This window comes from Ambystoma mexicanum, chromosome 9 (genome assembly GCF_040938575.1).
Source record: "Ambystoma mexicanum isolate Mex_15411 chromosome 9, UKY_AmexF1_1, whole genome shotgun sequence".
Taxonomy (NCBI): domain Eukaryota; kingdom Metazoa; phylum Chordata; class Amphibia; order Caudata; family Ambystomatidae; genus Ambystoma; species Ambystoma mexicanum.
The window spans coordinates 131941596-131954549 of record NC_090931.1 but is presented as its reverse complement, the minus strand read 5'-3'; positions in this window follow the sequence as shown (position 1 = coordinate 131954549).

The window sequence follows — 12954 nt, the reverse complement described above, 5'->3', positions numbered from 1 at the left end:
AATCCACAGAGGTCTGACTTGCACAAATCGCCCCTGAATTCTTTACCCACAACCCCCAGCAAAGTCCAAAACGTTACGACCGCCTACATTTGGGGAAAAAAGGGGCCAAATTTGGCCGAGATATCTTATGTAACAAAAAATTTACAAGGGATTGAATGGCGACGTACCGAAATCACCAAAAAACACCTTGGCAGAAATACCCATGGCAGTTAAGGGGTTAAGACGGTAAAGCCCCAGGAGAGATATAATTTGTGAGGTAGCTCAGTGAGTTAATGCTCCAACTGCAGCTTGTGCACAGGATTATGTAACACCTGTGTTCTGCACCTGGCTTAATCTTCTGGTGGGATAATATGCGGAGTGAATGCATTCAGCTTCCGATGCAACACAGTATTGTCCAGGTCAATTGGTTCAGAAAAAGTGGTGGAAAACACTATTACTGTTGCTTTTTCTAATTGGCCGAATTTTCGTGCATTTTCTGGGTGGAGTTCGGGAGCCGAGTGGACACACCAGGACCCCCTGAATTTCCTGCTCCACCAGACAAATGCGGCCTTACTGCCAGCATGGATTCTCATGCTGGAAATAAGGAAAGGGATTCCTCTGGGATCTCTTTGGAAATTAAACCTGGTAAAAGCGGGCAGAGTCCAGAGGAAGCCATTGTCAATTCCGCCAGCAATCGCTAATTGCACGAGGTAGTTACACTCTTCCAGAGTGGAAAAGGAATGTGATTTCACCTGCCTTTTAGGCACAAATCTTCCATTTTGTGGTGTAAAAGTAAAAACCTGCACCAATGGAAGTGGTCAATTCCATGCAGCGCCTTGATGCTTGTGGGTTTTGTGTGATGCTACACATGTAATAATAAAATAAATACATTTAACATGACCCTAGATAAATGGCAATTCATGATCAGAATGAGTGAGCGAAAACAAGGCCATCACATATGCTATAGACAAACTAAGAGAAACCAATAATCTCTTTGATGAGTTCAAAACATCAAAAACATCAACAATGATAAAAAAAACTAAATAAAGACATTCAGGAATTTAAACTTGAAAAGATCTTTCCCTACACAACAGCGGAGTTTGCAGAGGCTGCTAATAAACAACAAGCTACACAAAATAAAGGGCGACGCCGGTGGGTTTCATTTTCCAATTCCAGTAGCAGTGGCTCAGACAACCAAAAGAGATACAACCAATCACAACAACCCCATTTTGCCAACTTCCAACCACCACCATCGCCCCCTTTTTTAGGCAGATGAGGGCAAGGAATTCCATATTGGGGTCAACCATGGTTTCCCCAATATGTACCCCCACGCCGTCAACTATGGGGAAGAAGACGGCAGACACGATGATAACTGATACTAAAGATATCCCCATTTTTAATTTGGCCAAAGTAATTTTGACACCATCACAAATATCAGTTCTCTCAAAGGGCCTATCATTTGTGCCATCTAAAACAACTGACTGGTTCTCAACTGAAACTGAAATCCGTCGTTTGATCAGGACAATACGCCTAAAAGCATTTTTTGATGACATTCCAGTAGAACGACAGGATACAGATTCTGGCTTACACATTCCATCCACTTTCAGACCTCAAGATAATGAAATACCGAGAGAAATCATTACTTTTAAAAAATGTATAATGAAAGAATTGGGAAAACTGAAAGAGGAAGGAAACTATTTCAAGCACAACCTGTCGAAAGCCGAACAAAAGGCACTAATTGAGCTCTCTAAGAATCCTAACATTGTGATAAAACCAGCCGATAAAGGCGGTGGAATTGTGATTATGTCCAATGACCAATACTGCACCATGTTAATGAATTGCTCCAAGATCAGGCAAGCTACAAGAAATTGAAAAAAGACCCAGCAAGTGAAATTAAATCTGAAATCGAAGGTGTGGCACAATATGCCCATGAAAGACAATGGATTAGTGACAAGGAACTAAAATTCCTGACTACGAGCCAAGGTCGCACCCCATCAATATACGCACTACCCAAAATTCATTAAAATTCTGTTAATCTACCGGGTAGGCCGATTGTATATGGTTGCGGTTCGATTTTGGAACCAGTGTGCAAATTTATTGATGTCTTTCTGAAACCTTTAAGCACAAAAACGGCAACCTAATCATGAGACACTACGCACACCATACAAATATTTGAAAATCTCCCATTTGACCCCCAGATACAAAGATTGGTGACAATGGATATCAAATCACTATACACAAGCATTCCCCAAGATCAGGCTATCGAATGTATACACCAAATACTCATTCATCATGATCAACAAAATAGGGTACCCCACAATTTCATCCTGGAATTAATGACTCTGGCCCTATGCAAAAACTTTTTTGAGTTTAACGCCCAATTCTATGTACAGACCAAGGGAACAGCGATCGGCGCTACTTTTGCCCCCAGTCTTGCGATCCTGTTTATGTCCACCTTTGAGTCAAATAATATCCTGTGTGACAAGAATCCCGATAAAACATGTATCTCTCATTGGAAACAATACATTGATGATATCGTTTTCATTTGGAATGGCTCAGAAAATGAACTCGACCTATTTCTGAGATGGCTGAACAATATTGACAACATCCAGTTTACAATGGAATACAGCAACAAAGAAATCAGTTTCCTTGACCTAAAAATTAGACATGAGGACGGAACCTTAAAATGCTGCCTATATCGCAAAACCACTGCTCGGAACACTCTCCTACAGTTTTCCAGCAACCATCCACGCCATTTGAGAGAAAACCTACCATACGGCCAGTTCCTCCGGGTAAGGAGGAGCTGTACAAAACTTGTGGATTTTTACCAACAATCTGAGGACCTGGCTATCCGTTTGTTAGAAAGAGGTTACCCTAAAAAACTTGTTTCAAACGCCAAGAAAAGGGCAAGGTTCACGGACAGAGACACTCTGTTGTCAAAAAACGTCACTAAGCAACATCCTGATCCTGACAAAATGACCTGCGTGATTACACATGGTCCCCAAACCTTTAAAATCAAAAAACTTATCTGCAAATATTGGCCCATTGTAAAACTAAGTCTGCCGGACTGCCCGAGGCCATGCTTTGCTTTTAAAAGAGCAAAAAACATACGTGAGACCCTGGTGCACTCTAACTTCAAAAAACCAGCTCCGAGAACAGGTTTTTGGGACCTTAGGATGTCTGTAGGACATTTTCCATGCGAATTCACTTGCAAAATGAAAAATTTCAACATCGGGACAAAAGTCTGGCATCTCAATTCAATGACAAATTGCAAAACAAAACAAGAAATTTATTGCATCGAATGTCCATGTGGCCTGCGGTATGTAGGCCAGACAAGTCGATCAGTAAACATCAGAATTTCTGAGCACCGATCCCGCATTCAATGCAAAAATACATTGGCACCCTTAGTAAATCACTTCTTGGAAAACCACCATACTCCTAATGATATTAAATGGTGGATCCTAGATATAGTAAAGGAATCTACAAATACACTACGTAGTCTCCAGCAAAAAGAAGCAAGATGGATCCACAGACTTTCCAGCCACATGCATGGATTAAATGAAGAGTTCTTGCCCTTAATTTGAAGTACAAGAGCTTGAAATGCACTAGTAATTGCCCATTTTATTTCCACGGCTCCTTGAGTGCCATTATGCACCGATTAACAAAGCCATTCACGCTGATCGCAACAGTCTGTGTTTATGTTCCATGCATCACGTTCCTACGGACGTCAGGAGCATCCATATAAATTAAGCAGATGAGTCAGCTGTAAACAAGTGTTTTCGCTTTAGCTTGATTCATCTACGACTAATCTAATTCACTAACAAAATGTAACATTATCTGTCAGTGTTTGATCAATCCGAATCTGCACTGCAGGGATAAACCTTTTTAGCAACATGAACACTAGGCAACTTGCAAAAGCTGGCGAACCAATTGAACACGAAGCGCGAATGCGCGGCAATTCCATAGTTCAAACTAATCTAAAATATTTTTTATGCCCAGCTCACCCCACGGCCTGATGATAGGTGAAGAATGTGTAAATAGGTCTTAAAATCGGCTTTAACTACCCGCGATTACTTACACGTCTGCATGTTATACATTAACATTATCAGTGAGCGTCTGTCCAATTAGATCGAGTGCTGTAGGAACACACCTTCCCAGCACTGGAAACAGACAGCTCTCAGAACCAATCCCTGTGCGCATACCTTTGGCCAACCAGGAAACGCCGGTTTGACCAATCAAACTTGCGCTCTGTGAGACACACCCGCTGTAGAAATGGCGGCATCTTGTATTGAACTCATGACTCAGCTCGCAGATGCTGAGAAGTCTCCTGCACTGCCTTTAGCAAACCGAACTGAATGCTCATGAGGTCGTGCTGCATTTATGTGTCTCTGGCGGCTTTCTCATGTTTTTTGAATAACGAAGGCCAGTACCGTATCATTACCCATATAATGAAACATAACGTAATTATGCTTGTTTGAACCATGTCTGAGGACTATGTAACGCCAACCTTGTTTCCTTCTCTGTCCCCCCTTTTCTTCGTGTACTGTAGCAAGTACAGCTGGACCCAACGTGACACCCGAATTCAAGTAACCAGAGGATCAATTAAGAAATACAATCTGAAACACGACTCCCTCTATAGGAGGTAGGAGTTTTGTAACTAAGTAATTATGCCAAGGAACAAATGAAACAAATAGCTTTTATTTTTGAGATTTGATAATAAAAAAAAAGATATACATTTTTTTTTTATCCAATTCCAGAACCAAATTAAAAAACAACAGGTCGACACACCCAGGGGTACCCTGTGTTCCATGATGCGCCCTTCTCACCAGTGGAAGACTCCAACCTCAGCCTAAGTGGTTTCCTGATTCAGTCCCTGCCCACAATTAGGGCAAGGACGTTGTCCCCACTAGGCTCTCATTTCTTTGTTGCAATCCAAAAAACTTAGATTCATACAAATGCCCTAAAATCTGAAAACATTCCTTAAATCCTTTTTCTGCAATTCTCTTTCTGTCTGCCTTCATACAGCGGCAAGTTGGTTTTCTGCTTTTCCCTGTTCCCGCCCTGAGGAAGGCTTCCGTATAATCTGTCTGCCCAGCAGGAAGACCCCATCTTTTTGAACTTTTTTGGAATCAATTTTAACTTAAGTTCAAAATGTATACATGTCAGGTTTTCTTCCAATAACATGAACACGTTAGTGTATATGTTAGGTGTTTTCTTTTTCAAACACAAACACGTCGGCAGACCTGCATCTACCAAACAGCGGAACCTGTAATACTAAATTTGGGCCGCATGAGCATTTTTTCTGTTTTTTCGTTTTTCGTCTTACCTGTTTATTTATTATTCATATCCATTTGCTCATTTGTGTTTTCCTTATCTATTTGTTCGTAAGATTCTTGTTTTTTTGAAAGGAAAAAAAAATTTCGTCTTAGTTTTCAAACCCTCTTTTCAAAAATCTGATACATGTTTTTCAAGTCTTCTCTACATGAATTGAATCAAAGTCGTTTTCAAATTTATTTTTGTTTCACAATTATGTATTATTTTTGACTGTGTTTTTAATCCCAAACATGTTTTTCCTCAAAATATAGGTTTGTAATATGCACAAAATAATAAATTGCTTTAATAACAAGGAATGTTCTCAGTAAGTATAGTGGCATGAAATAATTGTGATATCCGCTATTTAGGATACACAACAAATCAAGTTTATTGAACTTTAAAAAAAAAAAACGTCTTTACATTAGCATAGTGGATATTTTTTGTTTAACAAAGTATATATACCTTTCACAAGTCCCAATCCACTCTATGCTTTAAGGGACTACCCCGATCTTATTGTTTTGTATGATACAGAATGAGTGTGCATGGCATGTCTCTGGTAAGCGGGTGTCCTGTGCTTCTTGACTGCGTTTGTAAATGCCCTTAATTGCCATCTCACTTTAAACAGGTACTTAAACCCATCAGTGTGGATTGCGCAATAATAAGTCAACACAGGTATTTCAAATGGCCAATTTAGCTCTTTTTGTGACCTTGTCAAAGTGAGAGAATGTTGCCCAGAATGTGCCGAGGAAGAAGTCTGAAAAACCCACAAAGGCACCGTGCCCTGCTCTTTCTGTGTGTGCCTTCCCCACAGGGCGACAGATGCCGACTCAGACATGGGTAAGTCTCAGGTGGCAAGCCTGTACCCTAGTTGATGTGGCAAAGGATTCCAGACTTCCGAGGCTGATAACATTAGTAGCATTGAGTTACATGCCATCTGACAGGTATCTGTGATAAAGTTGCAAAGCAGAGCTGTTAGTGGTCTAAAGCAGGAGGCAAAGTCTGCTCACGCTGAAAGGGTACGTAAAACCAAAAGTAATAGGCCCTCCCCCATCATGGCTGTAGGGGCCAGGCTCCAAAACAGGGCAAGAATGCCCTCCAATCATCCATGCCCACGAGTAGGGTACCCCTCGTTCTCCAGGAGCCCTGTTGAGCAACCGCTGTACTTTCCAGGTGATACTAACATTAATTAAAGCCAGAAGTCTAAAAGGTAATCGCTTAATTGCAGCTGGAAATTAGCTCCTGGCGTGATCAAAATGTCTTAACCAAGTGTGACATCATCCCCTTCATTTATAAGCAATATGTGTGTTCTCGCATTTCTTCATCCAGTGAATTACTGTTAGAAACAAAGGCAAGAGTTGTGTCTCTTGTGTAGGCATTAGGAAGGCAGTTGCCAGCCTCTGGCATAATATGCCCATGTTTTTCCAATATTGGCTAGCTGTTGCCCTCTTATGGCCAGGTAGAAACATTATGGCGGTGACTGGCAAATGCCTTTCCCTGGCAGACAGTTAAGCGGAAATAAGAGGCCAATTCAAGACACAGAACAAATAGCAGTTAAGACAGACTGCAGCTGCCATTGCTGTGTTAGGGAGAATATGTTGAGTGTTCAAGCAAGGAGGTATGTATTAAGCAAGAAAGCAGTGAGACAAGGAAGAGGCAAAGAAAGGCCAGAGGGGCTCTTTGAATAGTGTAACAGGGCAGAGGACCCATGCTCTGCCATCCTAGTAACATATGAGAGAATCAAATAGATCAGGCTTTGCCGCAAATGTTAAACGAGAAAGGAACAGAGTCCAGCTCTGCATTCAGAGTAACAAAGGCAAAGAAAGGCTAGGCTCTGAAGCCAGCATGAGATGGAATAAGAGGGACCAGACTCATCGTGAGAGGCTGGCCCGGCCCTCACAGGAGCGCTAGAGGGGCAGCCCACATAGCGGGCTGCCCCACTGGCCACCCCCCTGCGTCCACGTACACCCCACCTACTAGACATCCCCCGGGTCCGACACATCTGGCCATGGACCTGGGGAGTGCTTATAAGGGGGTGGGCTTGTGATCGCTCATCCTCTTTGTTTGCTGTATCCCCCACACCCCGGAGGACAGTCAAAGCAGCAACATCACACACCTGGTCCCTCCACTCCAATAACAGGGCATAATCAGAGGTACATGCCAGATTTCCTCTTTCTTTGAAGCCCCCATCCTTCTGTTCCAAGAGACACACACGTCTCCTTGCCCCACTCAAAAAAAGTAGCAACTTGCAGTTGGTAGAAAAGGCTGCAACTCCTTTATTTGGCAGGAATCCACTTACAGGTGATCTGCCTCTTAACGAGCTGGCGTCCTAGCTCTGGCCCACTGGAAGTAATTGTTGTTTCCTCTCTCTTACCATGAGCTCATAGTCAGATGACAAATCCAGAAATGCAACATATAAAGACATGTTCTTTGCTGCTGCATCCTTTAATTTTCTTCTGTTTTCTTTTCTTCTTTTCTCTTGTTTTATACGGTGATGATATTTGTAATTTAATACGTACTGCTATTTTAATTTTAATGTTGTGGAAAGTCGAATTCTTTGCCTAAAACACAATAAATAAATGAAAAAAAGCAAAGTCCCCAAGGTGTCCCCTGTCCACCCCAGATTTTATGTGTCTCCTACACCCATGGTTGAGAAGGATTGTTTGCACCCACACTGGCTGGTCCCATCCTGCACTGCACCCATCATTGTGAAAGCATCCACTCCCTCCCATCAGTGCTCACCGGTGCAAATCCTGTTGGCTTGGCCCATGCTGCAATGACAAAATGTGCGCATACGAGCAGGGCTTTAAGTGGGCCAGGGCCAAGCCCCAGCAGTCTCCAGAATGGTCTCCTGAGCCGGGGCCCTGCTGGGACCCACCCTGACTAGGCCCAGCCATGCCAACACCTTGGGCAGCCGTGTAGCCGAAGCGCTGCACAGTTACATGGACTGCCTGCAGGTGTTGGAACTTTGGAAGTACTGACATCCGCAGACAACCAGTGTAACCGTGGCACGGCTGCAAGAGGACTCTGGACTCTGAAACAGGAGGAGGGCTGCAGGGCCCAGTCTCTCCTTTTATTTCAGAGTAAAGAGTCATCATGCAGCATAAAGCCTTTTAAGCAAGGCTTTATGACGCGTGATGACAGAGTCATCACGCAGCAGGCAGCCCTTTCATTCAAGGAGCCTGCAGTTTTTAACCACGCGGCACCTTGAATGAAAGGGCTGCCTGCTGCGTGTGAGAGCTGGAGCACACTGGTGTCACACCTTTGGTGCGACACCAGCCCACAGGGGCTGTGCACACCAGAGGTAATAATGCCAGTGCACCCCAGCTCCCCTACTTACACCAGCCCTGGTCCCTCCCACTTGCAAAGGGGGGGCTCTTGTTAGGGGGCATGGCCTAACTGCACTCATACTTAGGCCACACCCCCTAATGAGAGCCCCCCCTCGATTTAGCATCCCATTTAATCCATTGCATGCAAGCTTGCAGCCTGACTTTGGAGGGGTAGTACGGTGCACACATGCACCCCGCCCCCTCCAAATTACCCTTGACTCCCTGTACTCTCTCTCAAAGCCTTTTCACTGAGAGGAGCATTTAATGTCCACATCCTCTCGGGAGGAAGATATTTAGGGGCGAAATATGATCAAATTGAGGCTGGTGCGTCCGCAGTGTGCATGCCACAAACTTGCCTTTAGCTTGCACTTGCGCACAAATAAATACACATGCTAATATCATTGAAAGCGAGAGCACAATCTCTTTAATTTGCCACAGTATTGCCTCTTTATGGCACTCTAAAATATATTTATTGCTCAAAGTACTAGTGCATTAACTCGCATCTCGCCGATACAGCAAGAATGTCATGGAGTGTGCATTGCAAACAGGAAGGAGACAGCAAGCATGGTAGGCGTCTGAGAACCCCTCCTCTGTCCCACGTCACTCATCAGTGCTGCAAGTGGGATGTGAAATCAGGTTGGGGCTCTAACAAGGGGGTGTGGCCTAAAGAGTGCTCTGCATTGCCTTAAGAGTGCACAGCAGAATTTAAAGAGGGGGGTGTCTGCTTCAAACAATACAAAATGAGCCCTGTGAGAAACCTGAGGGTATCCTCACACTTACTTGCCTTGGATCCTCTTCTCAGGTGTCCAGGGGAAGGCCGTCGGTTTTGGAGAAGCGAGGGAGGATCACCAGGTTTGAGCGTCCTTGGTGATTGGGAAGATGGTATCCACAGGTGAGACATGGTATCCCCCTTTCCCATGTGAGAACCAACCTAACCCTCTCCCAGCCTTTACGAGCTATTGCAAAATATCTCCCCTCAGTTTCCCTTCTTCAACCCACTATAATAGTGGGACGAGGAAGAGGCGACTAGGAGTAGTGAACACTGGTAAGTCTTTTCACCTCTCTAGAACTAAGATGAGGAAGAGGCCTGCAGAGTGTTGTAAAGGTCAGGCATGCGCCAAGTGCTCCACTAATTGAAACCAGGAAAGTACAATTTGGAACTCACACATGGAACCTGTCAATTGGTTGCAGGTGTACAGAAAGGGAGGAAACCAGGAGCATTTGGACCAGAACAAAAGGGAATCCTGTACGCGAGGAGGCAGCCGAGGTGAGTTGTGCAGGAGAGCCAGGATGCCAGCAGACGTTCCAAAGGAACTGTGGAGCCCAGGACTAGGCAGACTGTGAGAAGGCCACAGGTGTGGGAGTCTCAATGGTTGGTGGTTCACATTTAGAGCTGCGAACACAGAAGAAGCAAATTAACCGACAGCATCTGCGGCGGGAAAGCAGGGCTGCCAGCGGGAGATGGAGAGAAACCGAAGTGCGAGTGGGGCTTGCGCTTGAATGAAAACATACAGATGGAGCTGAAAGGGAAAACACAGCTTCCCGGAGGAGACACAGGGACCGGTGAGTGAAGAGGGAAACTCACTTGAGCCGGTGCGCTCCTCGGGTCTGTGGAGAAACCGCAATGAATGCTGAATGAATGAAAAAGTATGCGCGTGATGAAACAAACCCAAAGCCACGGGTGTAGAGAAAATTAAGGACAATATAATGTGCAAGCAGCAGAGTGAAAGATTACAGATATTCAAAACAGAACTAAATGAAAGCTTTTGGCAAAGTTATGATCTGATGACAAGTGTATGTGAAACTCAGATACTACCTATTTGAAAGCATATAACGGGCAGTGGAAATACAGAAGATTGCAAGAGAGCATGAACTGAAGGTGGTAAGGCCAACAAAACCACAGTGGAGCGAACCTTGCATAAAGACAGTGTGGCAAGCCCAGAGACTGGCAAAGGATATGTGACACATTGTGGCAAAGCAAAGAGGCTTACAAGGGGAAGCCAATTGAGTGTGAACCTTCACACAGGTACAGACACAGAAGAACCTATGTGAGCTAGAGAGGCTAGGATTCCTGGTTGTGTGACCTGTGATGGGTGGATCGTGTGCTCTGACAACTGCGCATAGACCAGGGACCCCCAATTGTAAAAGCCAGAGGGGTTGCTGAAGTGAAATCAGAAAAAACAATCTGATTGAACTGTTAAAAAAAACAGACAGAGTGTAAAGTTGATTGGGAACAGTTTTTTTGAACATTACAAGATTGAGAATAAGTATAATTTGACTGTCTTGAATACGGGGAAAGGAACCCCGAGACTTTGTGGAACTATCCTAAACTTGGGAAAGGCCACCCTGAGACTTTTGTGGAACTTTATTGAACTTGGGGAAGGGGAGCTGAAAAGTAAACCAGGACCTGGAAGAAGCTCAGAGCTTTATTTCGAGCACTATTTCTTTTGCTGCTGACATCCCTACACATTGTTTAGCTTTAGTTGTGAGGGCAATTATAGGTTTCGGACAAAGACTTTAAAGTTGAACATTATGACTCAGACGTTCCTTAGTTCCTGTAGGTAGGGAAATACCACCTGAGTTTAGGGCAAGTTAGACCTTCATCCTTCCTGACATGTGTGTTAATAAGACAATTCTGTTTGAACTTTGAATCTGTTGTCTGTGTCTTGCTTCATGATGCCTTCACAGACCCTGAAAACATATATTTTAGGTCACTCTGCATGGTCTCAGTTGGTCTTGTATGCACCTATTCTGCATATTGCAAATACATGTGTCCACCTTGATTTGTAAACAAATCACTCTGTAAATAAATCAGTCTCTAAATCAGTATATAGACCATTCAATCAGTGAGTGAATCACCTATTCGAAAGTGGAGGGGAACAAATAACACAAATATGGGGTCCTGTCTGTTTTGCATAAAATTCAAGAGTATTTTGGGAATGTGAAACTGACCACAGACTTTTATATTTGAAAAGCACGTCTGTGATAGTGATTTAGCCATGAAACCTTCTGAGCATGTAATGCACACTGGGCTTGATGTTAATTTAATTTGTTACAACAGTCACTCTAACAGTAACATTTCTGCAACTCACAAACTATATATTCGTTTTTTGCACAGCTCCAGCTCTCAGGTGTGAGGCTTGGGATGTTCTTCTTGACAACCTCATATTTCCCTAAATGTATTACTTTCACATCTAGTAAATTGATTGCTGGTCCTTGCAATTCTCAACCATTGTGAGTGTCCTAGAGAAATATTGTTAGGTTCTTACTGGTGGTGGGACAGAGGAAACTTGGGGACAGTTCTGTAGACTGCCGGGGATGCCGCCCCCAGCTATGCCTAATGCACTTAAAGCCCTGCCGCATGTCCATTGTACAACAAGCCCCAGATATGGGGAGGGGTAGTGTGATGTTGATCATTCAGACTTGAGACCTATGAGCCAGCCAGAGAGTGTGCCTGTTTGTGTTGAATTGCTATGGGTGAGTGTTATTTTGGACATTTCATCTCCAAAGACTGAGTTGGGACTACCAAACATTTTTCTGAAACAGCTGCCAATTTACAATGTCCTTTGAACAGTTAAGACTGCCCCCGTACACCCCACACGTGAGGAAGGACGTGAAGACCCTATTCTTCAAAGAACATCTTGCCAGTCAGTGATCACTAGACTGAACCCTATTTATCCCTGTCTACAGTCCCCTCGTCCCCTCGTCTCTGCCTATCTATTTCTGCTCCCCTGCTCCCTTGCTTGTAACCCCCATGGGGGCGTTCCCTTTGTACAGTGCTCTGTTGCTTCACAGGTAGGTGTGTGCTTTCAAAATCCCTGTGAGAAACATGCTTCCCTAATATACAAAAGAGAATTGTGAAATACTAGATACTACATTTTGATGATTGCGTCAAAGTCGACTTTGCCTTCCGGCCGCTCGTAGGAGACAGTAATTTGTCATAAATCATACAGCCCTTGTTCACCCACCTAGACAAGGCGAAGGTATAATATCTACATTCTCCATGCTGCAACAATCCATGGGAACTTATACATATGTTTGTTAAGGGAAATTGTGTACACTTCCAATTCATGAATTTGGTGAATTGCCCGTGATCAGTAAGTCTGGATGAAGTGTTTTGACAAAACTTCGAATCAGCCGATTTTAAGTTGATTCGAGGTTCACCCAATCCCTGAAACATTTCAATGCCAGTCTTCAATCTGTGGCAGTGGTGCCACTCTAGGACAATGGGCCAGGTTTCCCTTTCAAGACCCCTTTTTAAAAATACTTTGTCTACTCTAGGTTACTGATACTGTTTGGGTTGTCCTTAGGCTCTCCGAATACCATCCTGAGTTTG